Below are 12,960 nucleotides of genomic sequence, written 5' to 3'. Positions count from 1 at the left end.
AGAAAAGACAGGGAAATTCAGGATCAGGGGACTAGATGTGTTTGAAGGCAGAAGTAGGGACACAGACTTATAAAATCACATATTAATTTTTCATTTTGCAAAAATTTGCATGAAACTAACTCCCTGCTCCAAAGCACAAAGTCCCTTCCTGCCTCTCCACTCTAGCAGGCTCTATTCCCACCCCTTCCCCATTCTTCATGGAGGAGGCATCTATCCTCAAAGGACTGTCCACTTCCAGGGCCAGCCCAGAGTCTGGCATTGATCCCTGCTGCTATAGAGCTGCCTCTCTGATAACAGGGCTGGAATTTCCAAGAGAAACTGCGGGATATGTGCCTCCAAGATTGGTTCCCTACCTTTACCTCCTATGGCGCCATTCCCAGCCAGCCTGTGATTCCCTGGGTAGGGGAGAAGAAGAAAAAAGCCTCCAACTTCCCCCCAGAAACTCAACTGTAGTGATTGGGAAAACAGAAAAGTCAGAGATTTGGAGACTGATTGCCTAAGAAAACAGACAGAGGCAGAGGGGGAGTACAAGAGAGAAAATGGAATTAAAATCAGTTCAACAGACATTTATTAGCACCTACTGTGTGCCAGGCCCAGAGGGAACATTGTGTACAAAAGCACAGACGACTCTCAGGCTTTTGGCTTCAGTGGAGATGATAGTCACATTCACTGAGCTGGGGAGGGAGGAAGGGCTTGACATGTCCAGTTATAGGGTCTGTGAGATGACGGCTAGGCAGAGACAAGAACAAAGAAGGCAGAGAAGTCCTCAAACAGCAAGAAAGAGCTAGTTAGAGGTATGCAGTCCCTGCTCACTAGTCCAGCATGGACTACAGGATTGGGCATTCATCAAAGTACCAGACTGAGCCAGGCATTGTGACGGTGCGGGGAATGACAGGTCAGAGAGCAGAGAGGAGATGTGATAAGAGAGGGAGAGAGGGCTGGGGAGGGGAGGACTGAGGCTTAAACTCTGGGAATTCTGATTAAAAGAGAGGGAAAATGAGGGAGCCCTAGGGGACAGGGAAAGAAAGAGAGGCAGGAGTCAGGGTTGTCATGAGACCCAAAAGGAGCCTAGGGAGGGCAAAATAGAACCCAGGGCTTTAGTGGCCAGGAGTGGGACGGGACTAGTGGAACCAAGCTGGGGCTAAGCGGGGGCTGTAGAACCCTCCACGGGGACCTGTGAGCAGAGTGTAGACCCCTCGTCTCCCAGCCTCTCTGCTGTTCCTTGGACCCCTATTTGGTCTGGGGGCCTCTCTCAGCCATGCACAGGGGCAGAAGAATGAAAAAGCTCCTCCTAGGCCCTAAAACTTCCATCCATAAGATCCTGGTTTCTGGTCTTCCCAGGAGGGTCCTGAGCTCGGGAGCATGCACTGGTCGGGGAGCCCTGGGGAGCCTGGGGGTAATTGAAACCAGGGCTAAGACATTAGAAACCATAACGCCGACTCCCCAGCTCCCCCAGGATAGCTCCTGGTTTTCTTCTCAGCCCATTCTCCCTGCTGTTGACAGCTCAGCTCTCCTGGGCCCCCACCAGCTGGGCCGCTGACCTTCCTCCCCAAACCAACTAGAAGGGGCCTCCAACCAGAAAGCACCCAAAGCCAGCCCCTCAGGGTCCTCTTCTCTATGCTCACAAAAACTCCATGTATACTAGACTAACCTCTCCATATCCAAGAGTCCCAAATTCTAGTCTTAATCCCTTTTTGCAGAACCTGTGTTAGGGAGTTGAAGTTAGACAATGAGAAAGATTTCTCAATAGTGAATGAGAAGAGAGAGGTAGGTGTGGGGCAGGAGTACCCCTCAACTAGCAGGTGCTCAGTAAATATGTGAAGAAAGAACAGGTCTCAAAGCCTGGGGCCCACCAGAGCAAAGTGTTGGATCTGAAGGGAGGCAGGGCAGTTGCACACCAGGGTGACATGAAGGGGGAAGGTCTAGCAAATTCCATAGCCTGGAGTCTCCTTCCAACTCTCTCCTTGCTCAGATGTTTTTCTGTCTCTCTGTCCCAGTCCTTGTCTCAGACAGAAAGGACCAGAAGCTGCACTTTTGTTGGCCTCACGGGAAGGATCCTCCCCCTGAACAGCTGCCAGGAGATTTTAGGATTCCCAGATTCTCCAAAAGTGCTGGTGTGGGAGTCTGCCCCCACCTTCGCCTCATCTTTTCCTCCCCAGATCTTCAGTTAAACAGACCAAGGGATTCAAACACCTCCTCCACCACTTAGTGGCTTTGTGGCCTCAGGCGAGTGACTTAATGCCTCATTTGACTCAGAAATAAAATGGGCCTCAATTACCTCAGGAGTAAAATGGGATCATAATAATGCCTATTTCCCAGGACTGTTATGAAGATTAAATTAAATTAGATAATCCAGTCAAGTGTTTAGCATTAGGCCTCAGGGATACTAAAGCTTCCTTCATATGCTAATTTTGGTTTCCACTAATTGATGTCTCCATGTCTACTCTTCGCTGTCTTTCCCCCCATCTCTCTGTGGACACCATCCTATGTCTCTGAGTCTTTGATTGTCTCTCCCCTGCTCTCTTTTGCTCCCCCATACCTGGCTCTGCCTGCATTCCCTCAGACAGCCCTGCTTGACCATGCTCCAACCCTTTGGCACAGCTGGCCAGGTGGAGTGGAGTAGAAATGTCCAAGGGGGGTTTTAATTGAAACATGCCATTCCTGGCAACAGGACCCTGCCTGGACCTGAACATTGGGTGAATCACAGTTGGTAGAGAGAATACTCATGTCTACGGCCCTTCCTGGTTGGGCAGGAGATCTGAGACAACCTCTTAGAGGAGGGAGGACTTGCCCTGACTGCTCTAACTGCCCCCATACCTGGTCCCATACCAGATCCCCCCTAACTAGTGCCTGCCGGGGGGCAAAGTAACCTGCCCAGAGGAGAAGCTCTCTACCACCACAAAGGGTGGCTTACTGACCTCAAAATATTCTGGCCCACTTTTGCCCCAACTCCTGCTCTGAGTCTCCCAGACCCCATCCCAAAATTTGTAGGGAAACCTCCATAGATCTAGCTTCTTCTATGTCTGTCTCTTGCTGTCTCTATGCCGCAACCTTGGTCCATTACTTTGGCAGCTGCGTAAGCTTTGCATTCCCAACCTGAGGCCACCAGGGATAGGAAACTGCAGAGGGTTGAAGAGTCTGTTCTTTACCTGGACTAAAAAGCTCCATTTTGGTGCTGGTCGTTGGTAGTATAAACAACCCAAATGTCATTTCTATGTCACTGTGGACCTGTGAAGGCAGAGTTGCTCATCAAATGTGAACCAGATGGAGGAGGGGAAAACAGAGGACCCCAAACAAAGAATTAACTGGCTGAGGCTGTAGCAGACAGGAACATGGATACACTATGGAAAGGGTGCTGCTCAACTTTGTAGCTCAGCAAAAAAGTCTTCTCTGGGGGCCAGGATTGGTCTCAACTAGCCCTAGACACCCCCACACCTGGGCCCCAGCCAGACCCCTCATGTCAGCTTTTAGACACAGGGCCAGAAGGGCGAGCCATTAAGACTCCTCCCTCACTTCCCTATTCCCATCACATCATTGCCTAAAGTACCCACCAACTTCAGGCAGAAAGAGCTGGGACTATAGACCCAGAGAGGAAGGAAGACTGGGCAGGGTCACACAGTAGGCAGGGACTTGGACAGGAGTCCTGGTGTCCTGACAGGCAGCATGGGCCTGTCAACACTGTGACAGAGACCAGACCCCAAATAGGATTTTATGTGGGGAGAGCACCTAGAAATCCTTGAACATGTGAGCAGCTGGGCCAGGGGTGGGGCATCCCATCAGGCAAGGACAGACGTGCAGCTTCTTGTCCTTCCCGTCAGATGGAGACAAACATTGGGACAAAAGTCCAGAAGACAGAATCAGAGCAAAAAGAGGCCAGGTACGGTGGCGCATGCCCATAATCCTAGCACTTTGGGAGGCCAAGGTGGGAGGATTTCTTGAGCTCAGGAGTTTGAGGCCAGCCTGAGCAAGAGCAATACCCCATCTCTACTAAAACCAAAAAAGAAAATAAAAAAATTAGCCAGGAGTTGTGGCGGGTACCAGTTGTCCTCAGCTATTTGGGAGGCTGAGGCAGGAGAATAACTTGAACCCAGGACTTTGAGGTTGCTGTGAGCTAGGCTGATGCCAAGGCACACCAGCCTGGGGTGACAGCACGAGATGCTGTCTCAAAAAAATAAATAAAATAAAAAAGCAAAGACAATAGCAAGAACAAAAACAGACCGAAAGGGAGAAGAGACAGCCTGGCAAAGAGACCAATAAATAGATGGTATCAAAGACACACTCAACACACACACACACAAAAACAGAGATACTGAGAAAGAGATGTGAATCAGAGACACAGAGACAGGGAGATGCCGAAGGAAAGAGAGTCGTGGAATTAAGGATGCAGGGATAGAGATAGGGAGAAACATGAAGTCAGAGGGAAACAGGGTCTCAGTCACAGAGCAACAATGATGTGGCAATGCTATGGATACAAAAGCAGACAGGAAAACAGAGACTGGGAGAAAAGAAAAGAAAAAAAATACCTGGGAAGGAGACAGAGAGAGAAAGAGAGGAGAGAAGAGAGAGGGGGAGACAGCAAGATCAAGAGAAGCTGAGAGATGAGAGAGGGCAAGGCAGAGAGAGGCAAAGAAAGAGATCAAAACATCAGGAGTGTAAAAAGCCAGCGACAGAGGAGAGTTTCCTGCCTCAGTCTCTCCAACCTGATCTCCCAGGGTGTTGTCCCCCTTTGCTTGTCTCTGGTTTCCATAGCAACCGGGAGGGCAGCACCACATTTGCATAACATTTACATCTTTTCTGTTTGCATAATTCAACAGGTTCTGTGCATATTCATGAGACTGTGAGTGAAGGTGACTCTCCCAATTCTTGCTCAAAATCTGGTTATGGTGCCCCCTGCTTGCAGTATGTGGTTATGGCTCCACTCTGACTTTGGCAGGCCTTGACCTTTTCCTGCCAGACTTAGCTAAAAACACTCCCCCCTGCTCCCTTAACACCCCTTGAATTTTCCTACCTGAAGCCTTTCCTCAGATACCTGCTGGAGCTGCCCTTGCCTGAGCATCAGTCCTACCAATGGTTCACATGCACACTACCTCTGGTAAGGGGTGGCAGGAGATGATGCTCACCCTGGCTCCCTAGTGGAGACCCCTCTGACATTCTTATTTGGGGTTCATGAGAGAGTCACACTAAGAGAGACTAGGGTGTAGACTGAGCTGAAGGTTGGCAAATCTACCAACAGAGAAGAACCTAGAACACTGTGGTTTCCATATGGAAACTGACAGAGACCCTGATTCCAGCCAGAATAACCAGGAGCTAGGACAGAGCCAAAAGGAGCCTCAGGAACAGAGGGACTTAAGTGGTTCATGTGATGGGGGAAGACAGCACCTAGGGCCAAGGACACTTTCATGGGTTGAATGCCCTTATGCCTGAGAGCACCTCCAGGGGCTGCTCTGGTCATAATTTTGGCCTCACCATCTCACCCTGGATCCCTACAGCAGTCTCATAACTGCTTTTCCTGTCCAATATCCCCAATCCACTTTCCACATTATGGCAGCCAGAGTTTTCTCTCTAAAACATACTTTGATATTCTTGGGCGGCACCTGTGGCTCAGAGGGCAGGGTGCTGGCCCCACATACTGAGGATGGTGGGTTCAAACCAACCCCAGCAAAATTGAAACAAAAAAATAGCTGGGCATTGTGGCGGGCGCCTGTAGTCCCAGCTACTTGGGAGGCTGAGGCAAGAGAAATCGCCTAACCCCAGGAGCTGGAGGTTGCTGTGAGCTGTGTGATGCCATGGCACTCTACCGTGGGCAATAAAATGAAACTCTGTCTCTACAAAAAACAAAACAAAACAAAAAAACATACTTTGATATTCCACATCACTCCCACCTAGAAGCCTTCAGTGACTCTCCATCACCCTCAAGATAAAGTCCAAGCTCCTAGGCCAGACATGCAGGCCTACCAGTCTGGTCTTCATTCATCTCAGACCCTCATCTTCACATGCCTTGCCTTGAACTTCATGCTCCAGTGATTATCTCTCACACTGCTCACCTCCATGCCTTGGCTTGTGCCCTTCACCTAGAACACCCTTTCCACTTCATTCCTAGTCAACTATTCTTCAAGATTATATACAGGTTTTCATTTCTTTTTTGAAGCTCTGCCTGTCCCTAAAGGCTAGAACAGAAACTCTGAACTCCAGCAGTAATAACTTTCTCTAATCTGTGTACCTACCACACCATATGATCTATATATATGGCTGTAGCCCTCATAGGGTTGGAGATTTCAAGCCCGGTGACCGTATTTTTTACTTTGTGGATAATCACTAGCTCTTTGTTGAATAAATGAGATGTCACTGAGCCGGTTGAGAACAAATTTCAAGCCTAGATTGTCTTGGGATTCCTGGGGCCCTCCATGCATACCCTGCAGAGGGAAGAGATTTTATTCCTTTGCAAATTTTGCCCCCTTGTGGCCTTATCCAGAAGTGCAGGTAGCCCAAACTACCTTTCCCAGTGCAAGAACCCAAGTGGGAACTGGTTCAAATAAGCAGTAGGAAGTTAGGAGGTAGGCCCCAAGGGAGTGCTCAGAGGATCACACTGGTATCCTTTGAACACTCTTGATGAATTCCAAGCAGACACAATGGCAAGAGCAAAGGCTCAGAGGCAGAAAATATGCTTGGGAAGGGTAAGGTATGGTTAGAGCTCAGGATCCAAGGGGACCAGGCCAAAGATGGGCTGAGTCATGAGTAGCAGCCAAACAAGGGAGTACTTTAAGTCCACCTGGTTGTTAAACTTGGATCGTGTCCTATAATCTGGCCACAGAAGCTAAAGGAGCAGAGGAATGACAAGGTCATATATGGGTGTGGCCACAACTTGGAGACTCAATATTCACTCATTTACTCATTATTTGTTGAGCATCTACTGTATGCCAAGTGGTGTTCAAGATCTTCAGATTACATTTAAAACAAAGATCCCTGCCATTTTGGAGCTTACATTTTCATTAGGCGAAGACAATAAGCAAAAGTGTTAATTTAGAGAAGTAAATAATATTGAGGTTAAAAAAAATAGGGTTGGTGGTGGTGAGGTGGGCAAAAGGCAGTGTAAGGGAGATCAAAATTCCTGGTCTGAAATTTTTAATGGAGTGGCTAAACTCGGCTTTATTAAAGTGACATTTGAACAAAGACTTAAAGGAGGGAAGGAGATGAACATTCTTTGGTGTGTGTGTGTGTGTGTGTGTGTGAGAGAGAGAGAGAGAAAATCTCACTCTGTTGCCCAGGATAGAGTGCCATGTCCTCAGCCTAGCTCATGGAAACCTCAAACTCCTAGGCTCAAGTGATCCTCCTGCCTCAGCATCCCAGGGACCACAGGTGCCTGCCACAATGCCTAGCTCATTTTTCTATTTTTAGTAGAGATGTGGTCTCACTCTTGATCTGGCTGGTCTGGATCTGCTAAGTTCAAGCGATTCTCCTGCCTCAGCCTCTCAGAGGGCTAGGATTACAGGTATGAGCCACTGCACCCAGCCAGTGAAAGAACATTTTATTTATTTATTTATTGTGAGACCGTATCACTCTGTCACCCTGGGTAGAGTGCTGTTGTGTCATATCACAGCAACCTCAAACTCTTTGGCTTAAGTGATCCTCTTGCCTCAGCATCCCAAGTAGTTGGGCTATGGGTGCCGCCACAATGTCTGGCTAATTTTTTAATGTTTGGTAGAGATATGGTCTCACTCTTTCTCTGGCTAGTCTGGAACTGCTGAGCTCAAGCAATTCTCCTGCATAGGCCGCCCAGAATGCTGGGATTATAGGTGTGAGCCCCCAGCTTAGCAAGAACTCTTCTAAACAAAGGGAACAGCCAGTGGCTTGGTTGGAGGAGAGCTTGAAGGGGAGTGAAACAAGATAATGAAGAGCTCAGACCAACAGAGGCTGTGGGGCTGGAGAGAGACCTAAGAGGCAAAACTAGTAGCACTTGGTGGCTGCTTGGATATTAATGGCATATGACTCCTCCCAGGCATACTGTGTCCTAAAGTCTTCATTTCAAGGATACAAACATGAGGGGGCTTATATATGCTACCTCTAAGGCAGGTAGTGAGAATCCTCCACACATCCATCCTGGATGACTCCACTGCCCATCTGGATGTTCCCTCACCCACCCCCATCCTCCCCTGCCTCCGAATTCACCAACTTCATCTTCAGTGACTTTGTCTCCAGGCCTCCCATCTACTCACTGTCATGTTCACAAACAAATCCTATCAACTCCTAAACTCTCAAACCCACTTACTCCTTCCAATATTTTAGCTATTGTTATCTGCTGAATTGTGTCCTCTCCCCCCTCAGCCTCCCAATAGAGATATACTGACATCCTAACCCCTAGTACCTCAGAAAGTGACTTTATTTGGAAATAGGGTTTTTACAGAGGTAATCAAGTCAAAATGAGGTCAGTAGGGTGGGTCTTTAAAAAAATTTTTTTAATTTTAGATTAATGTACACATGATTAGGTTACATTGTGTTTGTTAGAGTCCAAATGGTGGTTGTTCCCTTCATCCTGGAGGTGTGCCATGTACCCCTACATTGTGCCTTTTAGTTGAGAGCACACCAATCCTCCTCCCTCCTCCCCTCTCCCTCCACTTGAGTCTGTGTTTTTCTCTTGTGTAGGTGTGTTATTTATTCATCTACTGTCTCATATTAGTATTGAGTACATTGGATACTTGCTTTTCCATTCTTGTGATACTTTACTAAGTAGAATGCTCTCCAATAGGGTGGGCTCCTATCCACAATATAACTGATGTCCTTACAAAAAGGAGAAATTGGTTGGGTTCAGTGGCTCATGCCTGTAATCCTGCCACTCTGGGAGGCCCAGGCAGATAGGTTGCTTAAACTCAAGAGTTGGAGACCAGCTGAGCAAGAGTGAGACGATCTCTATTAAAAAAAAATTAGAAAAATTACGTTGGTGTTGTGGCATGAGCCTATAGTCCCAGCTACTTGGGAAGCTTGAGGCATGAGGATCTCTTGAGCCCAAGAGTTTGAGGTTGCTGTGAGCTATAATGATGCCTAGATGCTCAACCCTAGGGCTACAGAATGAGACTCTGTCTCAAAACAAACAAACCAACAAACAACAACAAAAAACCCAAAAGGAGAAATCTAGATGCAGATATAGACACATACAAATGTGGTGTGAAGACACAAGAGGATTGAGGTGATGCATCTATAAGCCAAGAATACCAAAGATTGCTGGCAAAGCACCAGAAAGTAAGAAGAGGCAAGAAAGATTTCCCTTGCAGGTTTCAGAGAATGTCCTGCCAACACTTTGATTTTAGATTTCTAGCCTCTAGAACTGTGAGACATTAAGTTCTGCTGTTCTAAACCACCCAGACTTTGCTGTTGCAGCCCCAGGAAACTAATATAGCTACCATGTTCCCATCTTTCCAGAGTACTCACCCCACCTCATCTCCATGAGAACCTCCAGGCTACTGACCTGCCGCACCCTCGGCATCAAGCCGCAGCGAGGTGGCGCTGTCCGCGTTGTAAAACGCATGGGTAGGTGGTCTGTGCTCCCCGGAGCGATACCTCCAGCACCCCTGGTATGCGACAGCAGCGTATAAGTTGCCTAGCATGCCTTTGTTTGAACGTAATAACTCACGAGGTACGACATAAAAGCCTAAGAAACCTTTGCTCTGAAACCTGTTTGCTGAGTTGAATGTCTGCTTGTCTTGAGAAACTAAGAATAAACATAATGACTTACTGATCCATAATTAAACAGAGAAAGAATGCCTGAAGAGACTCAATGTCTCCAGGGGAACGGTGCAATAGCACGTTCCTATCATCCAATGTCAGTGAATTGAGACAGTACATTGAGACAATGCAGGCACAGCAAACAAGATGTTCCAACATAACATACACTATCACCACCTGCAATAAAACTTTACTTAAAAAAACATCTTGCTTCACTAATTTTCATATGTAATACAAATCAATAGAATAGTTTAATGTTTAACAAACAATTAATTATAAATCAAAGTATAGTTACTAATAAAAATAAAAATATATAGAAAATATATATAGAAGTAGTCAAGCATTATACGTAAAAAAATATGTTCAGCTATTTTTAAAAGAAATTATAAGAAACTGAGAACAATTACAGAGTTAAGAGAAGTCACAAGCCTTGACATTCCTAGATAAGAGGAAGTAACCAGGTGTTAAAAATAAACCACCTCCCTAGAGCAAAAACCTTGAAAAGATAAACCACCTCCCCAAAGTAAAAACCTTGAAAACATGTAATACATGATAAACCACATATGCAGACACAAAGATAATTTACAAGCATAAGCAAAATAACGATTACATTGTTTAAACCTTAGAAAGAAAATGTATAAATACCAATTTCTAAACTCAATAAAATTCGCAGCTGCTTTCTTCATCACTCGTGGTGTGTGGCAGTCTGTCATTTTTTCCTGCGTCGACCTTTTCAACCAACCTGTACCGTTCACCCTGAACACCCTCGGACTGAGGCCCATCGACCGGCGGTCCACGGCACTGACCCCTGTCCCTTTTCTCTTTTCACTTCCCTTCTCAGTTTGGATGCTTTGATCCTTCACTACGTGCACTCTCTTGCCAGTCTCACTAGTTCTCCATCATTCCTGCCTATCTTAACCCCAGTCTGGAAGTAGGCAACAGTGCTTTTCCTGGTACTGATGGAGCTCACACACCCTGACTGATGACACTGCCAGTTCGTAGTCACAAGTCTAAACTGGGATTTTAGCTTTGCCTGGTCATCTTCCTGTACCTCCCTCCCAATTGCAACAACTATCTTACATTTCCTTCCCACCAGCGTCCTTGCCCCACTCTCAGCTGCCAAGCTGGACTCCTGGCTTCAAGGAGATACTTTCTGAATTCCCTCATGTCCCACTTTCCCCTCCATTTCTATCTATACACACACCCATCCTCAACTCCTTCCCTCCTGTTACAGGGAGTCATCCCTCCCCTTTCCTTTGGGAGGCTCCTACCTCCATGTTTCTGCGTCCTATTCTCTTTCACCCCTTCAGGAATTTCATGTTGTGAATATCCACAATCTCAAGTATCTTTAATTTCTTTCCTTACTAGATTCCTCCATCAGCCTATAAGCATGCTCATGTTCATGCTGGTATATTAAAACAAACAAACAAAAAGAAAAACCAAACCAAAACAAAACCAAAAAAACTCTGCACTCCACATTCCTCTCCAGCTATCTCCTCTCCAGCTAACACCTCTCCACCTCTTCATAACCCAATTTCTTGAAAGAGTTGTCTCCATTTCCTTACCTCTTGTACATAATCTTTTCTAAGACATTACAGAGGTAGAAGCCACATTGCAGTGGATTAAGGAAGAAGTGGAAAGCAAAGAATTATAAGCAACTCTTTTGTTCCCTCCTCACCTTGAGCAGGCTGACTCCAATGGGCCCACCTCCCTCTCGTCCCCTCCCTGCCATTCCTCCTGCAGGCTCCCAAAAAGGGGAAGGACAATGCCCCTCTTGGGACTTTAGGACTTGCAGTGCAACTTTCAGCACAGGTTACCATGCTTATTCCATATGATTCCTCCACCATTGCCATCAGCAGATGGGATGATGAGCCAAAGATCAATACCATGCAAGATAGACTGGCCCCAAAGCTCTGGAGGCCCAGTGATAAAGAACTGTTTGATGGCAGAAGACAAGTGATGTTCAAAGAAAAAGCAGCAAGGTTGGGCACCTGTTGCTCAATGGTTAGAGTGCCTGCCCTGTGCGCCAGAGGTGGCAGGTTCGAACCCGACCAGGGCCTGCGAAAACAAACAAAAAAATCCACACAGGGTGGCGCCTGTGGCTCAGTGGGTGGGGTGTCGGCCCCATATACTGAGGGTGGTGGGTTTAAGCCCAGCCCCGACCAAATTGCAACAAAAATATGGCCGGGCATTGTGGCGGGCGCCTGTGGTCCCAGCTACTTGGGAGGCTGAGGTAAGAGAATCACCTGGGCCCAGGAGATGGAGGTTGCTGTGAACTGTGTGATGCCACGGCACTCTACCCAGGGTGATAAAGTGAAACTCTGCCCCTACAAACACACACACACACACACGCACACACACACACGCGCGTGCGCGCGCATGCACACACACACAAAAAGGGCACCCGTAGCTCAGCAGTGGAGGGTGCTGGACACATGCTGCGGGGCTGGTGGGTTTAAACCTGGCCTGGGCCTGCTAAACCACAGTAACAATAACAAAAATAGCTGGGCATCGTGGCGGGTACCTGTAGTCCCAGCTACTAGGGAGGCTGAGGCAAGAGAATTGCTTGAGGCCGAGTTTGAGGTTGCTGTGAGCTATGACTCCATAGTACTCTACAGAGGGTGACAAAGTGAGACTCTGTCTCAAAAAAAAAAATAAATAAAATAAAATAAAAATCCTGAATGAACTGCAAGGAGAAAGGGGGAGAAGTCAGTCAGTTTGCAAGGTAACTGAGTTACTGCAGTTATCACAGTCACCCTTTAGGGGATGTGTCAGATGCTCCATGACCCTTTGCATTCAAGTGGCCTGGATGGGCAGCCACTGAGGTTTCACCCCTCCTAAAATCCCCTGAATCCTCATCACCTGCCCCTTTCCTAGGGTCCTCCACCACTCAGGGGTGAAATACCTTGGAAAGTAAAGGATGCAGTTTGAAGTTTTGACCACCATCTGCTGGCCCTATAGTCACCTCACCCCTCTTCTAAGCCCTTACCAAGACCTCCAGTCCCTCAACTCTCTCTCAATATCTCAGCCCCTCCTGGTCTCAGTTGAGTATCACTCAGCAACCTCAAACTACTGGGTGTACCCCACTACAATGTGAAACCAGAAGAACCCCAACGTTCTGATTTCCTCATGAATGGACACCCAGACTGCTGGAAATATTGGAGAAAATCTCGAGATCCATGGGAAGTGAGGCAGAAAATGAGCAAGGGGTAAAAAGGCTAGGATGGAATCTGGGAGAGTTTT

Source organism: Nycticebus coucang, chromosome 2 (assembly GCF_027406575.1).
Source record: "Nycticebus coucang isolate mNycCou1 chromosome 2, mNycCou1.pri, whole genome shotgun sequence".
NCBI lineage: Eukaryota > Metazoa > Chordata > Mammalia > Primates > Lorisidae > Nycticebus > Nycticebus coucang.
This window is presented reverse-complemented; position numbering follows the sequence as displayed.